The sequence below is a fragment of the Procambarus clarkii genome, chromosome 9 (assembly GCF_040958095.1).
Source record: "Procambarus clarkii isolate CNS0578487 chromosome 9, FALCON_Pclarkii_2.0, whole genome shotgun sequence".
NCBI lineage: Eukaryota > Metazoa > Arthropoda > Malacostraca > Decapoda > Cambaridae > Procambarus > Procambarus clarkii.
Window position 1 is genome coordinate 45,455,158 of NC_091158.1, and position 5,390 is coordinate 45,460,547.

Consider the following 5,390-nt stretch of genomic DNA (forward strand, 5'->3'; position numbering starts at 1 on the left):
GTCTCTGCCTATCTGTCTCTGTCTGACTCTGCCTCTCTGTCTCTGCCTCTCTGTCTCTGCCTCTCTGTCTTTGCCTCTCTGTGTCAGCCTCTCTGTCTCTGTCTGTCTCTGCCTCTTTCTCTGCCTCTCTGACTCTGCCTCTCTGAATCTGCCTCTCTGTCTCAGCCTCTCTGTCTCTACCTCTCTGTCTCTGCCTCTCTGTCTCTGCCGTTCTGTCTTTGCCTCTTTGTCTCTGCCTCTCTGACTCTGTCTCTCTGACTCTACCTCTCTGTCTCAGCCTCTTTGTCTTGGCCTCTCTGTCTTGGCCTCTCTGTCTTGGCCTCTCTGTCTTGGCCTCTCTGTCTCTCCCGTTCTGTCTTTGCCTCTTTGTCTCTGCCTCTCTGACTCTGCCTCTCTGACTCTACCTCTCTGTCTCAGCCTCTCTGTCTTGGCCTTTCTGTCTTGGCCTCTCTGTCTCTGCCTCTCTGACAGAGCCTCTCTGTCTCTGCGTCTTTCTCAGCCTCTCTGTCTCTTCCTCTCTGACTCTGCCTCTCTGTCTCTGCCTCTCTGTCTCTGTCTGTCTCTGCCTCTTTCTCTGCCTCTCTGACTCTGCCTCTCTGACTCTGCCTCTCTGTCTCAGCCTCTCTGTCTCTTCCTCTCTGTCTCTGCCTCTCTGTATCTGCCTCTCTGTCTTTGCCTCTTTGTCTCTGCCTCTCTGACTCTGCCTCTCTGTCTCAGTCTCTCTGTCTTGGCCTCTGTGTCTCTGCCTCTCTGTCTCTGCCTCTCTGTCTCTGCCTCTTTCTCAGCCTCTCTGTCTCTTCCTCTCTGACTCTACCTCTCTGTCTCAGCCTCTCTGTCTCTGCCTATTTGACTTTGCCTCTCTGTCTCAGCCTCTCTGTCTCTGCCTCTCTGTCTCTGCCCCTTTGTCTCAACCTCTCTGTCTCTGCCTCTCTATATCTGCTTCTCTGTCTCTGCCGCTCTGTCTCTGCCTCTCTGTCTCTCTGTCTCAGCCTCTCTATCTCTGCCTCTCGGTCTCTACCTCTCTGTTACCCTGTTTCAGCCTCTCTGTCTCTGCCTCTCTGTCTTTTCCTCTCTGTCTCAGCCTCTTTGTCTCAGCCTCTCTGTCTCTCCTTCTCTGTCTCAACCTCTCTGTCTCTGCCTCTCTGTCCCTGCCTCTCTGTCTCTTCCTCTCTGGAACTGCCTCTCTGACTCTGCCTCTCTAAAGCTGCCTCTCTGTCCCTGTCTGTCTGTCTCTGCCTCTCTGTCTCTGTCTCTGTCTCTCTGTCTCTGCCTCTCTGTCTCTACCTCTCTGTCTCTGCCTCTCTGTCTCTGTCTCTCTGTCTCAGCCTCTTTGTCTCAGCCTCTCTGTCTCTCCTTCTCTGTCTCTACCTCTCTGTCTCTGCCTCTCTGTCGCTGCCTCTCTGTCTCTTCCTCTCTGGAACTGCCTCTCTGACTCTGCCTCTCTGTCTCTGCCTCTCTGACTCTACCTCTCTGAAGCTGCCTCTCTGTCTCTGTCTGTCTGTCTCTGCCTCTCTGTCTGTGTCTGTTTCTGCCTCTCTGTCTCTGTCTCTCTGTCTCTGCCTCTCTGTCTCTGCCTCTCTCTCTCAGCATCTCTGTCTCAGCCTCTCTGTCTCTGCCTCTCTGTCTTAGACTCTCTGTCTCAGTCTCTCTCTCTCTTCCTCCCTGTCTCTGTCTGTCTCTGCCTCTCTGTCTCTGCCTGTCTGTCTCTGTCTCTCTGTCTCTGCCTGTCTGTCTCTGCCTCTGTCTTTTTCTGCCTCTGTCTCTGCCTCTCTGTCTCTGCCTCTCTGTCTTTGTCTCTCTGTCTTAGCCTTTCTGCATCTGTCTGTCTCTGCCTCTGTCTGCTTCTGCCTCTCTGACTCTGCCTCTCTGTCTCTGCCTCTCTGTCTCTACCTCTCTGTCTTTGCCTCTCTGTATCTGCCACTCTGACTCTACCTCTCCGTCTCTGCCTCTCTGTCTCTTCCTCTCTGTATCTGCTTCTCTATATTTGCCTCTCTGTCTCAGCCTCTATGTCTCTGTCTGTCTCTGCCTCTCTCTCTCTGCCTCTCTGACTATGCTTCTCTGTCTCTGCCTCTCTGTCTCTGGCTCTCTGTCTCTGCCTCTCTGTCTCTGGCTCTCTGTCTCTGCCTCTCTGTCTCTGCCTCTCTGACTCTGCCTCTCCGTTTCTGCCTCTCTGTCTCTGTCTGACTCTGCCTCTCTGTCTCTGCCTCTTTGTCTCTGCCTCTCTGTCTTTGCCTCTCTGTCTCACCCTCTCTGTCTCTGCCTCTCTGTCTTTGACTCTCTGTCTCAGTCTCTCTCTCTCTTCCTCCCTGTCTCTGTCTGTCTCTGCCTCTCTGTCTCTGCCTGTCTGTCTCTGTCTCTCTGTCTCTGCCTGTCTGTCTCTGCCTCTGTCTTTTTCTGCCTCTGTCTCTGCCTCTCTGTCTCTGCCTCTCTGTCTTTGCCTCTCTGTCTTAGCCTTTCTGCCTCTGTCTGTCTCTGCCTCTGTCTGCTTCTGCCTCTCTGACTCTGCCTCTCTGTCTCTGCCTCTCTGTCTCTACCTCTCTGTCTTTGCCTCTCTGTATCTGCCACTCTGACTCTACCTCTCCGACTCTGCCTCTCTGTCTCTGTCTGTCTCTGCCTCTGTCTCTACCTCTCTGACTCTGCCTCTCTGACTCTGCCTGTCTGTCTCAGCCTCTCTGTCTCTACTTCTATGTCTCTACCTCTCTGTCTCTGCCTCTCTGTCTCTGCCTCTCTGTCTTTGCCTCTCTGTCTCTGCCTCTCTGACCCTGCCTCTCTGACTCTACCTCTCTGTATCAGTCTCTCTGTCTTGGCCTCTCTGTCTCTGCCTCTCTGTCTCTGCGTCTTTGTCTCTGCCTCTCTGTATCAGCCTCTCTGTCTCTGGCTCTCTGTCTCTGCCTCTTTGTCTCAGCCTCTCTGTCTCTGCCTCTCTGTCTCTGCTTCTCTGTCTCTGCCGCTCTGTCTCTGCCTCTCTGTCTCTCTGTCTCAGCCTCTCTCCCTCTGCCTCTCTGTATCTGCCACTCTGTTTCCCTGTCTCAGCCTCTCTGTCTTTGCCTCTCTGTCTCTTCCTCTCTGTCTCAGCCTCTCTGTCTCTCCCTTTCTGTCTCTACCTCTCTGTTTCAGCCTCTCTGTCTCTGCCTCTCTGTCTCTGCCTCTCTGTCTCTGCCTCTCTGTCTCTGCCTCTCTGTCTCTGCTTCTCTTTCTCTGCCTCTCTGACTCTGCCTCTCCAACTCTGCCACTCTGTCTCTGTCTGTCTCTGCCTCTCTGTTTCTGTCTGTTTCTGCCTCTCTGTCTCTGTCTCTCTGTCTCTGCCTCTCTGTCTCTGCCTCTCTCTCTCAGCATCTCTGTCTCAGCCTCTCTGTCTCTGCCTCTCTGTCTTTGACTCTCTGTCTCAGCCTCTCTCTCTCTGCCTCTCTGTCTCTGTCTGTCTCTGCCTTTCTGTCTCTGCCTCTCTGTCTCTGCCTGTCTTTCTCTGTCTCTCTTTCTCTGCCTGTCTGTCTCTGCCTCTCTGTCTCTGTCTGTCTCTGCCTCTCTGTCTCTGCCTCTCTGTCTCTGCCTCTCTGTCTTTGCCTCTCTGTCTTAGCCTTTCTGCCTCTGTCTGTCTCTGCCTCTGTCTGCTTCTGCCTCTCTGACTCTGCATCTCTGTCTCTGCCTCTCTGTCTCTACCTCTCTGTCTCTGCCTCTCTGTCTCTGCTTCTCTGTCTCTGCCTCTCTGACTCTGCCTCTCCGACTCTGCCTCTCTGTCTCTGTCTGTCTCTGCCTCTTTGTCTCTGCCTCTCTGTCTCTGCCTCTCTGTCTTTGCCTCTCTGTCTCAGCCTCTCTGTCTCTGTCTGTCTCTGCCTCTCTGTCTCTGCCTCTCTGTCTCAGCCTCTCTGTCTCAGCCTCTCTGTCTCTGTCTGTCTCTGCCTCTCTGACTCTGCCTCTCTGTCACAGCCTCTCTGTCTCTGCCTCTCTGTCTCTGCCTCTCTGTCTCTGTCTGTCACTGCCTCTGTCTCTGCCTCTCTGACTCTGCCTCTCTGATTCTGCCTCTCTGTCTCAGCCTCTCTGTCTCTACCTCTCTGTCTCTGCCTCTCTGTCTCTGCCTCTCATTCTCTACCTCTCCTTCTCTACCTCTCTGTCTCTGCCTCTCTGTCTCTGCCTCTCTGTCTCTGCCTCTCTGTCTCTGCCTCTCTGTCTCTGCCTCTCTGTCTTTGCCTCTCTGTCTCTGCCTCTCTGACTCTGCCTCTCCGTCTCTGCCTCTCTGTCTCTGCCTCTCTGTCTCTGTCTGACTCTGCTTCTCTGTCTCTGCCTCTCTGTCTCTGCCTCTCTGTCTTTGCCTCTGTGTCTCAGCCTCTCTGACTCTGCCTCTCTGTCACAGCCTCTCTGCCTCTGGCTCTCTGCCTCTGGCTCTCTGTCTCTGTCTGTCTCTGCCTCTCTGTCTCTACCTCTCTGTCTCTGCCTCTCTGTTTCTGCCTCTCTGTCTCTGCCTCTCTGTCTCGGCCTCTCTGACTCAGACTCTCTGTCTCTGCCTCTCTGTCTCTGCCTCACTGTCTCTGCCTCTCTGTCTCTGCTTCTCTGTCTCTGTCTGTCTCTGTCTCTCTGTCTCTGCCTCTCTGTCTCTGCCTCTCTGTCTCTTCCTCTCTGTCTCTGCCTCTCTGTCTCTGCCTCTCTGTTTCTGTCTCTCTGTCTCTGCCTCTCTGTTTCTGTCTCTCTGTCTCTGCCTCTCTGTCTCTGCCTCTCTGTCTCTGCCTCCCTGTCTCTTCCTCTCTGTCTCTGGCTCTCTGTCTCTGCCTCTCTGTCTCTGCCTCTCTGACTCTTTCTGTCTCTGCCTCTCTGTCTCTGGCTCTCCGTTTCTGCCTCTCTGTCTATGTCTGTCTCTGCCTCTCTGTCTCTGCCTCTCTGTCTCTGCCTCGCTGTCTCTGCCTCTCTGTCTCTGCCTCTCTGACTCTGGCTTTCTGTCGCTGCCTCTCTGTTTCTGCCTCTCTGTCTCTGCCTCTCTGTCTCGGCCTCTCTGTCTTTGCCTCTCTGTCTCACCCTCTCTGTCTCTGCCTCTCTGTCTCTGCCTCTCTGTCTCTGCCTCTGTGTCTCTGCTTCTCTGTCTCTGTCTGTCTCTGCCTCTCTGTCTCTGCCTCTCTGTCTCTTCCTCTCTGTATCTGCTTCTCTGTATTTGCCTCTCTGTCTCAGCCTCTATGTCTCTGTCTGTCTCTGCCTCTCTCTCTCTGCCTCTCTGACTATGCTTCTCTGTCTCTGCCTCTCTGTCTCTGGCTCTCTGTCTCTGCCTCTCTGTCTCTGGCTCTCTGTCTCTGCCTCTCTGTCTCTGCCTCTCTGACTCTGCCTCTCCGTTTCTGCCTCTCTGTCTCTGTCTGACTCTGCCTCTCTGTCTCTGCCTCTTTGTCTCTGCCTCTCTGTCTTTCCCT